Source organism: Lepidochelys kempii, chromosome 11, assembly GCF_965140285.1.
Source record: "Lepidochelys kempii isolate rLepKem1 chromosome 11, rLepKem1.hap1, whole genome shotgun sequence".
Classification (NCBI taxonomy): domain Eukaryota; kingdom Metazoa; phylum Chordata; order Testudines; family Cheloniidae; genus Lepidochelys; species Lepidochelys kempii.
Window position 1 is genome coordinate 47,425,563 of NC_136390.1, and position 12,798 is coordinate 47,438,360.

The 12,798-nt window shown below is 39.8% G+C and overlaps 1 protein-coding gene across 6 annotated transcripts in view; it reads right to left on the bottom strand.

Annotated features, from left to right (window-relative positions):
* The window catches only part of PDE1A (phosphodiesterase 1A), a 188,525-nt gene that overhangs the window by 115,479 nt on the left and 60,248 nt on the right, over window positions 1-12,798 (bottom strand). The gene's annotated exons all lie outside the window — the stretch shown is intronic.

Consider the following 12,798-nt stretch of genomic DNA (forward strand, 5'->3'; position numbering starts at 1 on the left):
GTCATTCTTCTGACTACCAGGCTTGAGTTCCATAGGGATGGTTCAGTACATTTAAGAATAAGAAAGCATCATACAAGTATATATTTCATAGAATCATAGAAGATTAGGGTTGGAAGAGACTTCAGGAGGTCATCTAGTCCAAACCCCTGCTCAAAGCAGGACCAACACCAACTAAATCATCCCAGCCAGGGCTTTGTCAAGCCGGGCCTTAAAAACCTCTAAGGATGGAGATTCTATCACCTCCCTAGGTAACCCATCCCAGTGCTTTATCACCCTCCTAGTGAAATAGTGTTTCCTAATATCCAATCTAGACCTCCCCCACTACAACTTGAGACCATTGCTCTTTGTTCTGTCATCTGCCACCACTGAGAACAGCCAAGCTCCATCCTCTTTGGAACCCCCCTTCGGGTAGTTGAAGGCTGATATCAAATCCCCCCTCACTCTTCTCTTCTGCAGACTAAATAATCCCACTTCCCTCAGCCTCTCCTCATAAATCATGTGCCCCAGCCCCCTAATCATTTTCATTGCCCTCCGCTGGACTCTCTCCTATTTAACCACATCCCCCTAGTGGGGGTCCCAAAACTGGACACAGTACTCTAGATGTGGCCTCACCAGTGCCGAATAGAGGGGAATAATCACTTCCCTCGATCTGCTGGCAATGATCCTACTAATGCAGCCCAATATGCTGTTAGTCTTCTTGGCAACAAGGGCACACTGCTGACTCATATCCAGCTTCTCATACACTGTAATCCTCAGGTCCTTTTCTGCAGAACTGCTGCTTTGCCAGTCGGTCCCCAGCCTGTAGCAGTGCCTGGGATTGTTCCACCTCAAACAAAGATCTCCAAACTTGCTGAGGGTGTAATCCATCCCATCATCCAAATCATTAATAAAGATGTTGAACAAAATCGGACCCAGGACCGACCCCTAGGGTACTCCGCTTGATACCGGCTGCCAGCTAGACATTAAGCCATTGATCACTATCTGTTGAGCCCAACAATCTAACCAGCTTTTTATTCACTTTATAGTCCATTCATCCAATCCATACTTTTTTTTAACTTGTTGGTAAATTACCTCCATATAAGATTTACCTCCATATAAGATTGTTTCACAAGGATGATTCTCCTGCATCTCCAATAGCACAACTAATCACATGGGATCAAATGTGCATATCACTTCAAGTACATATGTAAAAAAAAAGGATAACTTTTTCCTGTTCCATAAACCTAATCTGAGGCTATAGAAATGTATAATGAATAATCTGCATTGAGTGGGCAATAGATATAGAGAATCAGAAACTCATGAGTATTATTATATGGACCTCAGTTCACCTGTTTGATTTTATCCTGCCTGAATGCATAAAGTTAGGCTATGGGGGAGGAGAAGGGAGGGAACAAAGAGGAAACGAAACAATTGCAAAAATAAGGGTACAGTCCGAAGAATACCAAGAGTCCTTATAGGAACAAGATGGGGAGCTATGGATTGGAGAATGCCTCTGCTTGATTCCAGCAAGGCTGGCAAGCCTTACTTTCCCCAGGCCTGAGCCCAGGATCAAAAGGAACACTAAACCATTACAGAACTGCAGACTGGAAAAGGAAGGTGGGCTGAGTGAGTTGCTGGGGGCTGTCCAGGAAGTGTCAATGAGTGCTGACAGGGATAAAAGAAACAAAAAGAGAGAGAGACATACTTCAGCAGGGAACTCCGCTTCTCTCTAGCTAGAGAAGGAGGTAACTGGGCTGAATGGATTTTACCAAAGCTTTCCAGGGAAGATTAAGGATTAGGTAGGGGAATTGTGTGTCTAACCCTTTATTATTTTAACCCTAGTCTCTGATTGCTATGTACTGTGGGGTTGAATGAATACATAATGCTTTGTTTTGAAGAAGCTGTTTTTGAGTCATTTTAATCAGCTGCTGTCACAGGCTCCCAGAGGAAAAGTGCTTGCAGGTACCAAACACAGTTACCCCCACAAATCCAGTGAACAAGTGGGAGGACTGCTTTTGTTCCATTCTGAGAGAGGTAAAGGTAGCAAACCTGTCCCCAAAGGGATGCATTTGAGAGGGACTAAAAGATGCAGCTTGCCCTGTAGCTGTGACACATTGTATTAATTTATGCAAATTAACAGTATCGTAACTAAAGATGGGTGAGAACTGCAAAGTTCAGATTTAGATCTCATATCCCCAAAAGCACAGGAGTGTCTGATCTGTAGTTTTGATTCAGCCCACCACCACGGACTATGGGGTCAGCTGTGTAATTCAGATAAGGGCTCACATTCTGAAACCCTAGTACAATCCAAAGTTTAGAGCTGTTTGGCATCAGGGTTTTGGGCCCCATCTCAAATTATGATCAAACAGGTATGATGCATGATTTTCAGCATTTCCCAAGATTGAAGTAAGATCAGTTGTTGCTTATTCCATAGCAGAAAATAACTAAAACCCGAGTCAGATTACTGGTAGGCTAAACCTTAAAAAAATCTTCAAAATGTATAGAAATGCAGTAAACTTTTAATGGAATTTCTGTAGCTGTGAACAAAATGGCTGAAGCCCCAAAATATTTGTCTCTGCATCTGTCAGACTGTAGCTATGTGAGCAACTGTGATGTTACCGGAACAGTAACCATCAGACAAAAGGAGGTCTTCAGTCCATTAACAGAACAGAAAATTATCATAACATTCCATAAGTGTGGCATGAGATATATTTTCTTATTTAATAAATAATAAATAATAAAAATAATAATGAATGCTTTGATTTTTAATATTTATCTAGCAGACAAGACACCTTTGTATTGTTATATTGTTCTTTTCCATTATTTTTTGTTTATTAATTTGATGTTGATCATCACTGAACGTTGGAAAAAGTATATTCTAGCTAACAGCCTGAAGTTAGCCATTTTGGATTAAGATTTAAACTGGATGCATAAACAATGACTTCAAAATAATAATCAGAGTACATGAAAAGCTGAGGCAACAGTTTATGTACTGGTAAATTTTGAAAGCCAGTGGAAACAGTAGATATTCTACGCAAAGCTACTTTAAATTACTCAATGAGTTAACCTCAGATGACAATCTGATTCACTGTGGATACTGCTGTAATGTTTAAAAGTCAAAGAGATGCAGGAATTGGCATGCCTTTTTAAAAAGACCAATCTAGGTGATATAACAAGTGACTTGTTACAGGATATAATCCTGATTCAACTTCTTTTGCTTTCCTTTTGTGAAAACGTATTTTTAGTCTGCATCTAATAACAAAATATTAGCAACAGTTAAGCATCATCATCATGAGTTGTGACAAAGTTATTTCTATATAATGACTTTTAAAAAATTAATCACTGAATTGTGATTAAATTTGTCATTTACAGGATGAAGCAGCTCTGGAAGACAATACAAATTGAAGATAAATGGGAAAGGGAGGGGAAAACACTTATGAGCCCTGAATTCTCCACAGAGTTAAGCCTTGATGTATACCCCTTTCTCTTAGGTTATCATGTCCGAGGTTCAGTGACCATTGATCACTCTTGTCTATCTCACCTTAACTATTGATGTTCCTTGAGTCTTAATCAAGTTCATTCCTAAAAGAAAGCTAAATGCTCCTGATTGTTCTGTTATATCTTTGTTCAACATCAGTGCCTCTACTCTGGCCCACACAACTGTCTCAGTAGGAACAAAATCGTACGGCATTACATCATCAATTGCCCAATGGGGTTCTGCCATATATAAGTGAACATATAGGAAAACTAAGCAACTTTGCACCAAGGACATTTTTTTAAAGCCTTTGGATTAGTTGGTGGTGTTAACTATACATCACATTTGCACAATGTCTCACACTATCTGAGTGAGTGGCCTGGGAACAGTCAACAGTGTAAGTCATTCACACAACAGTGGACTACCTTGATTTTGTTCTAGCAATATGCTATGAGACTATTTCCTTCAACATTCAGTACATTTGCGGATAAGAATACATCACACAGCTACATGTTTTCCTCTGTTCCAATTGTTTACCCTCCTCTACTTCTGCACTTCACCTTACAGTACGCGGTTTGTTATATAATTTACGGGTAAACTTCTAATTAACAAGAATCTTTGCTATTCTTTAAATGTAGTATGAGAATATTCCACTGGATTATGAATGATGCTCATGCTGAGCTATAAATGCTACGGTATACAGCGGTATACATGCATGTTAATAATATTGTTATAATTAGAGATGGGTCTCAGCTGCAAAATCAGATCTGGATTTCAAACCTCTAAAAGTGCAAATGTTTGATTTGGGACTTTGATTTAACCCATCATAGTTGTAAGGAAGCCTGCTGTGTATTGCAGATATAGAATCAGATTTAAATTCTGAAACCTTCCACCTACCCAAAGTTTTAAGTTGTCTAGAGTCAGAATTTGGGAATTAATGATTATGATGAATCAGTGAAGTCGACATTGAAAGATTAAAAGGTCCCGTTAGATCCCAGGTTAACGTTTTTGGTTTTGACTGTTAAATTATTTATCATTAGGACAGTAAACAAAAACCCAGAAGTTTGTCTGGAAGCAGCTGTCTGATAATTGGAAGTTAGGTCAGTTACAATTGGGTTTCTAATACAGCTGGTAAGGAATTTTCCAAATAAATCACTTTTCTTCCCAAAATGCTGATCTGTCAAAAAACCAAAACTTTTTGTGGGAATGTATCAGTTTTCTAGATAAAAGTTTCCAGGTCAAACATGGAATTCTTGTTCGGGGGGGGGGAGGGGCAGGAGACAGAGAGGGACAGATAAAGAGACAGACTCTAGAATAGCCAGTGGTTATAGCATTTACCTGGGATATGACAGACCCCAGGTTCACGTTCTTGCTTTGCCTGATTATCTCTCTGGCTCCCTGAATATTTAATAATTCACTGATTTAGAGCAGAGATGTGAACCTAGGGTTCCCATATCTCAGGTGAGTGCCCAGGCTACTGGCTGTTCTGTGGGGTCTCTTGTTTCTTTTAGAAAATGTTTGAAAGGTCCCAGTTTCATTCTGAAATGGAATGAAAACAAATTCCCACACTTTGAAACTTCTTGTGAACCAGAATTTTTGTTTCCTGGCCAACCCTAGTTTCTAACACAGCCTGGATGATTTAACTTCATTGAAAGAATATCATGCAGAAAAATCAAACTTTTCATAAAAAGGCAGTGAAATCATATAAATGTAGTGCCCAGGAAGTCATCAAATCCAGCCCCCTTTGCCGAGGCAGGACCAAATATACCCAGACCATCCTTGACAAGTGTTCATCTACTCTTTTCTTAAAAACCTTCAATGATGGGGACTCCACAATCTCTCTTGGGAGCCTATTCCAGTGCTTAAACTATCCTGTAGTTAGAAATGTTTTCCTAATATCTAAGCTAAATCTCTCTTGCTGCAGATTAAGCCCTTTACTTCTCATCCGACCTTCAGTGGACATGGAGAACAACTGATCACTGTCCTCTTTATAACCGCCCTTAACATATTTGAAGACTTATCAGGCCCCCCCCCCCAGTCTTCTTTTCTCAAGAGTAATCATGCCCAGGGTTGGGTTTTGGGGTTTTTTTTTTCAGACTTTCCTCATAGGTCAGGTTTTCTAAACTTTATCTTTTTTGTTGTTCTCCTGTGGACTCTCTCCAGCTTGTCCACAAGTTTCCTAAAATGTGGTGCCTATAACTGGACACAGCTAGGGTCTCAGTGTCAAGGACAGGACAACTATCTCCCATGTCTTATATATGGCAATTCTCTTAATGCACCCCAGAATTATATTAGCCTTTTTGCAACTGCATCACATTGTTCCCCAAAATTATTTGCACCTGCAATTTTGCAGACATAAAACCTTGAGGCAAGATGGAACCCCTTTAAAAATCATGGCCATAAATTCGTAAGAACTGTAAGTGCAAATTATTAGTAGGGTGAGTAACACTTTTACTTAACAAGCTCTTTTGTACAGCAGATACCAACTGTATAAGTAGCTATGGTACAAGCCCCATGTCAGCAGGCTTGAACCCTAAAACTTGAGCTGAAGGACTAGGAGGTAGTAATATAAGAATTGTGTTCTGAAATAAAAATTGACTGGACTATTGACATTTTGTTATATAATTTTTCAAAAATGTATGTCTCTGAATTATTGAGTTAATTCCAATCTTTAAAGAGAATACATGAATTCCTCTTCCCTCTGCTTTATTCCTCAGAACCAGGGTGGTCATTCTGGGTGGTCAGTTCCTGTTTCAATGTAGTTATTTTTTGCAGTAACCCATGGTCTTCTGAACTCTAGAACAGAGCAATAATATCACCAAGAATAAGTGAGTTAAGCCTCAGTTCAGAGGTTGGAAGTTAATCTCCCAGTTGGCCTAACCTTTCAAGAACAGTGTCTACTTTTTGCATCTGCCATCAGCTGAAGGTACAAATGAAAGAATGTAAATTCTAACTACTCAATTTAAAGGCACAAACTCTAGGCCTTAAACCTACAATGAGATCTGCTGTCACAGGCAGACTCTTGACCCATGTGGACTGGTGCCTTGAAGAGGAGAGAGATCTTGGTTAAATACACTTATAGGCTGATCGGAATTATATACTGTACACTCCATGCTCCAGGATCAGGCCCCAAATCTGGGGAACTAAATTTATAGAGCCCTTACCTTGATTTTGCTGCAGAATTATTGTAATGCCATAAATGAAGCCAAGAGGAAAACCTGTTGTCTTACACAAAAGGAGTAAGGGACTGATTGATCTTGCAAGGCTTCCAGGCACATTTAATGAAAGTAAACCATATATTCCTTTCATTGAAGGGGTGAAATAAATAGCATTTTAAAAATATTGAGTTCTTCTATAATATACTTTACAATACTCAATTCTCCACATGAAAGGTCTGCTCTCTTCTTTAAATATTACCATGATATTTTCTTTCAATCCTCCTGCCCCCTCCCATAGTTTCTTGCAGTGAATAATCACTTTCAAGATTTTGTCTTTTTGAATCTCCTCAGCACTTCCTCTACCTCATGTTTTTTAAACTCTGGCACTATTCCAAAATATATCGACTCATAAATCATATTTAAGCAGAAAAATCTTCAAATGGTATTTTGCAGACCTACATCAGTCAGTGAACATGGAAACTTTTCAGTTATAAATAGGATTATAGGAACTTTAGAAAAGTAATTTAAGAGGTTTTCCAGACCTTTCAGAGTTTTGAGTTTTAAAAAAAACAAACCATATAAATATATCAAGATTATCCTATCCACACTGCCTATGGAATCTATTTAATATATTAGTCATTGTATATAAACAAATGCTCATTTTTAAAGCATAAACAGTGTTGTACTTTGTAACTTATCTTTTTTAGTATAGTTCCATTGTTATTAATAAAATTACATCTATGTAGCCTTTGTACTGCAGAATCAGAGGGTTTGATCCTCTTACTGATTGGAATTTTCTTGCAGATTTCAATGAGAGCAGGATTGGGTTCACAATGATGGTTATAAATTTTTTGGTTTAGCTGCTAACCTTAATGACCATTCTAAATCTAAAAATGTGAATGCCCATATGTTTAACTCTCATCTCAATAACTGTATTACACTAATATGTCACAGTAGTTTGTTCTCATCATCCCTTTTATGCTTAGGTGAGATACAATATCATCATTAACATTTGTATATAGTGTCATAGGTATGGATGGCCCTATATGTAGTGAGTAAAGGCTCAGGGCCTAACTCTCTGTTGCCTTGTACCTCACCATGACTTACATCAGTAGAAGGTGAATTCAAATTGAGTGCATAATGCTACTAGAATGGAAGCATTTTACAACCACTTTCTAGGTGCCTACACCAACTACAGTGCCATGGAGAATTAGGCCCAAAGAATTTGATCCTCAACTGCACCAAGCTCTTAAACCATGTTTCCAATAGAGATTTTTGTGCCAGCTTAGATCATTAGAGCACAGTATCCTCCAGCCCTCCTCAGTTTGGGCCACATAGGTAGACCCCGGCTTATTCTAAAATGCCTCCTACATCAGCAGCACATCAGGGAAATTTTAAAATCTTTTTGCTCGGCTCCATCAATGCATTTCTTTATGCCAAGGATCTGCTCCCAGGTCCTTGCTCTGAAGAGCTTACAATCCAACTGGATCTTGACCAGACAGGCCAGGTCACTGGGTCAGATTACACTAGGTGAAGGAGGTAAAGAGAGGGAGAAGGGAATACAAAGAACAACATTGTGGGACTACTTGTTCGGATAGTAGGCATCAAGTTATTTCCTAGTTTTTGTTTCGATACTTTATTTGAAGGTATTGGCTAAATCTGTGGTGCAGAGGGAAGGAGGCAGAGTGGGTAGGAGATAGTTGAAGGTGAAAAAGAAGCAATAAGGGTTACATGCACAAAAGCCTATAATGGCGGAGAAATAAAGCTACTTAGCAAGATACCATTGAGGGTACCATCTTCGATTAAGGCTGCATTTATATACAGTTCATAAAGGGTTAATAAACAATTAATAGAGATTTTAATAAATGGTTAATGAATTGTTAGGGTCCAACAGGGTGCTTATAATCTTTATGTCCTTTATAAGCTGGAGCCAGCTAAAGAAAGGGTAACACACACACACTCCATATTGCTTCTGCTCTTGCTCCTACTAGAGTCAACAGCAAAAGCCCCCCATTGACATCAGTGAGTACAAAATTAGGTCCATAACTATCACCCCTCTATAATGCCACATACAGTTGTCTTGTGCTCTATGGACTTGGTCCAAACCTCATTTAAGTTAATAGGAGTCATTCCATTGACTTTAAACCCTAAAAGCCAAACTCCATTCTCAGAGATAGCTGCCCAAATCCTGCTGACTTCAGAAATTGTGTATATCTGAGGGGAGAATTTGCCTAACTCAAACTCTTGTTTAAAACCAACTCTACAAGTACATGATTTTAGGCCCCCATTCAACAAAGCACTTAAACACGTGCTCAGTGTCCAGCATGTAAGTAGCCTCCGCATTGTCATAAATGGGATTATTAAAACTAGGTATGTGATTAAATGCTTTACTGGGTGTTTTTAGGAAAGGGGCTTATTGTTCCTTAGAAAATAAAAACCAGTTGTAACAGAACTGCGATGTTATGGAAGCTGCCATTAATGCTTGTCTCCAGTAACCAAAACATTAAAGTAATAATAATTAAAAATAATAATTAACAAAAAAGTCACTATTACAATGATTTTGTTCTAGGGAGAAGGAAAAAGACCTTAGAATTTAGATGATTCAGCCGGTTTGGTCTGGTAGACCTTTGCATTCTGAAGGGGACATACTTCACTGTAACTCATAAGCAAAACCAATTTAGGCAGCAAGTGACCTAAGAGAATTTTAAAAAGAGAGAAAAGGAGTTGGATATACAGAGAATGCATCAAAAGAGGCACACTTACCATTTGTCAACCAAAAAATCCACACTGACCTCTTTAAAAGCCAGCGCATATAGATAAAGCCAGTCGGGTCATCCTCAGCTAAAAATCAGATGTGACTGGGAAAAGCTTGTAGCTATGTAGAAGAACATTTGAATGATAATTTCCTGTTCTGTTATTTGTTGTCTTTGGTCAGTCCCCAGGTGCATAGAAATATTTTCAAAGTCGTGTTTATCATTTAAACAAGAAAATGCTGGCAAGCTGCAAACTGGCAGGCTTCTTTAGCAGGAAGAAGTGGATTTGCTTAATGTCATTCTGGCACACAAAACATAAATCTGGCCTCAGTGGGAGATGCTATATAGTCTAGTCCTTTACTGTTCCTTTCACAAGTTGTACACTTTCCGATTTGGCAGAAGATCTTTCAGTTTTTGAAGTGTAACTCTGCCTGCATGAATTTACATGTTCACATCTAGATGATGGAGTCTCCCATCCAGCTCAGCTGATGAGCTACAGTCACTTGGGTCCTGAAATGAGGCCAAAAGCCAATTTTGGACCTGCAGCTTATCCGCAAGTGCCACAGACGAAGACAACTGTAGATGAATGTGCACGGCTTTTAGCTTTATGCCTCACACATCTCTCTTAGATTTCAGCAATCTGTGAGCTCTTAAAAGCTTTCAGTCCGAGGTGGCAGCTCTGCAGCCATCAAATCTTATCAGGGACTAAGAGCTCCCAGGTGTTGAGGTCAACACTGCAAGACTAGAGGTTAGACTTGAGAGTCTCTTTGTAACGTTCGATAATAGCTGCAGAAATGTTGTGCTATCACTCTTCCTTTAGGACTGCAAGCAGCTCAGAGTTTCAACAGTACATCTTTCAGCAAGGTTCGCCTAGAAGCACAGCTGCTGCACACCTCAAACTCGAGTTTGGCTGTGCAAACCTTCCTCATATTAGTGAGCAATTACGCACATGAGTAGTCCCACTGGCTTCAAGACACAGAGAATAAACGTGTTCATAGATGCGAGTGAGAGTTGTACAATAGAGCCCAAGAGAGTTTCATTTCTGTGCTATTGTTACAGACACTCAAATATCCATATAAAAATCAGTTACATCCCAAAACAGGGATAACGCAGATATTTGCTTGGCAGCCAGACATTCTGGGTCCTAGTCAATCCCCACATCAATGAAACCTCGTTCAAGATAAATAGGAAAGGGGTCAGATTTCTTTAAAGATAAGAGAGACTGTGCAATGGTGCTGTTGCAGCAGGGCTTGAAAAACAAAAGGGGAGGCTGGTAAATGCACTGGCTGGAGGCAGGAAAACATGTGAGAAGATACTGCATGCTTCTGAAATGATATCCATTAGATTAGTTTAATAAGACACATGCCTGACCATTCTTGCATAATACATTGCAACCCTGCTTCAACAAATGGAGCCTGACACTCCACTCTGTTACACCAGTTTTAGATCACTTTGGCTCCACGAACTTCAGTATGAAACCAGAGTAACAGAATGGAGAACCATGCCCATACAACATAGCGGGCCTGGAACTTATTTGTAGTAGGGCCCTTTTAAGTCCTCTTTATACTGCCAGAGCAACTTTAATTCTAAAGTAGAATGTCCAGTCAGACCTTTCTATGCATTATGGCTGTGATCTGACATTGGTATTTTTAGTCAGAAACCACAGGATTTTTAAAATAGCTTAAAATACATGACTACAATGGAAAGAGAAAAATAGAGCAACCAGGACACTTTAATGTCAAATTAACCCTCAGAGAGAGAAGTGGCATTTGTGGCTCACAACTAGGGACCCAGCAATAGAGTTAATTGATTATTAGCAGAATGCCCTAGCAGTGTCCACTGCACGTGCTTCCTACATACCTTTCAACCAAGAATTCAACAGGACCATAGGAAGTAGCTCTACCAGATGATGCAAAAGGAATTTTCCCGCTAGCCAGCCTGAGAGGAGTTATGCTAAACTCAATGCAGCTGGAAATTGCCATTTACATACTTTACAGGATATAAATTGTATACTGTGCCTAGCACAATGGGGCCCTGATCGGGGTCATTCGTGCTACTACAATACAAATGGCATTTCATGTTTGTGGAGTTATACAAAGTTCTCCAGAGTCTATTATATTCTTCATATGCCCAGGTAGGCATTTTTACCTAACAAAGAGTCACAATATCTAACTCCATGAGCATTTGACTTTTCAGAGACCTAAGAGATCTGGATGTGCAAATACACATGCATGCCTGGGCACATGCCTATTGAATATACACTCCAGTATTCCTGTTACTTGGAGGGAATGAGATTTGTTAACACAGTGGTCGAAAATGAATATATTCAAACTGTGAATAATTAGATTATTAGCTAGGTACATTCATGATTTGATATTGTTTTGATGTTATTTTAACTTACCACACTTTTCAATGAAATATCAAACAGATTTATAAATAAATGTTGACTAAACCTTTCATTCATGTTAAACCAGCCCATGAACTTCATTGGTATTTCTGGCTTTCTGCATGCAACAAGAAATACTGACAAATTCTGAGTGTTGTGTAGGTGACTGTCATGAGGTGTCCACCTTACACAAGGCAGAGCAGATTAAACTAGGTCAATTAACCTTATATGTTGCATCTGGAGGAGAGCCAGGGATCAATAATGCCTAAAGAAAGATGAAGATCAGCTGGGAAGGACCAGGTTGGGCCTGTATAAATGAATGAAGCTGATAACCCAAGCTGCCTGTAGGAATAGTAGCCTGCAGTCACTCGCCAGAAGAAGGGAGGTTTGTTTGGGGTGACAGAGTTTGGCAAGGAGACAGAGAAGTTACTCCCTGGAAAGTGAGAGTTTGGGCTGGTAAGCCAGGGGTGGGTGAGGAGAAGATAGAGAAGGGAAGTAGGAAGGAGTCGAGAGAAATAGTGACAAGGTCTGGGAGCAAGCACACCATAGTTGCTGGACACAGGTTCTTTCGGCTCTCCTTCAGGTGCAACGTATAAGGCTAATTGACCTAATTAGAACCCAGAAATAGTGGGAGGGTCGGGTTTCCCTACCAGCTGCTAGGAAAGTGGCACAGGACCTGGGCTTGGATCAGAAGACTGGAATGGCATGTGGATGGCTGATCCAGTGGGACTTTGATACCTTATTGGGGGAGGACTATACAGTGACCTGGCCGGAGGGCTGAGTCACAAAGGGGGAGAACTGTGAGTCTTGGAGAGTGAGAGGGTACACAGTATGAACTGTCGGGTTAGGGATGGACGTGTTAGGCCTAAAATCTCCAGATGTGGCCACAAGGAGGTGCCCCAGCGAGCAGTGAACCCCATTACAATGACAGTACTTCCACTCTTCCATTTTCATTCCCCTAACAGTATAAAAACTAGACCCACCAGCTTCTGCCATTGTAGCAAACATTCAGCTGTGAGAAAATACTTGACTGCTCTTCTGGCTCAG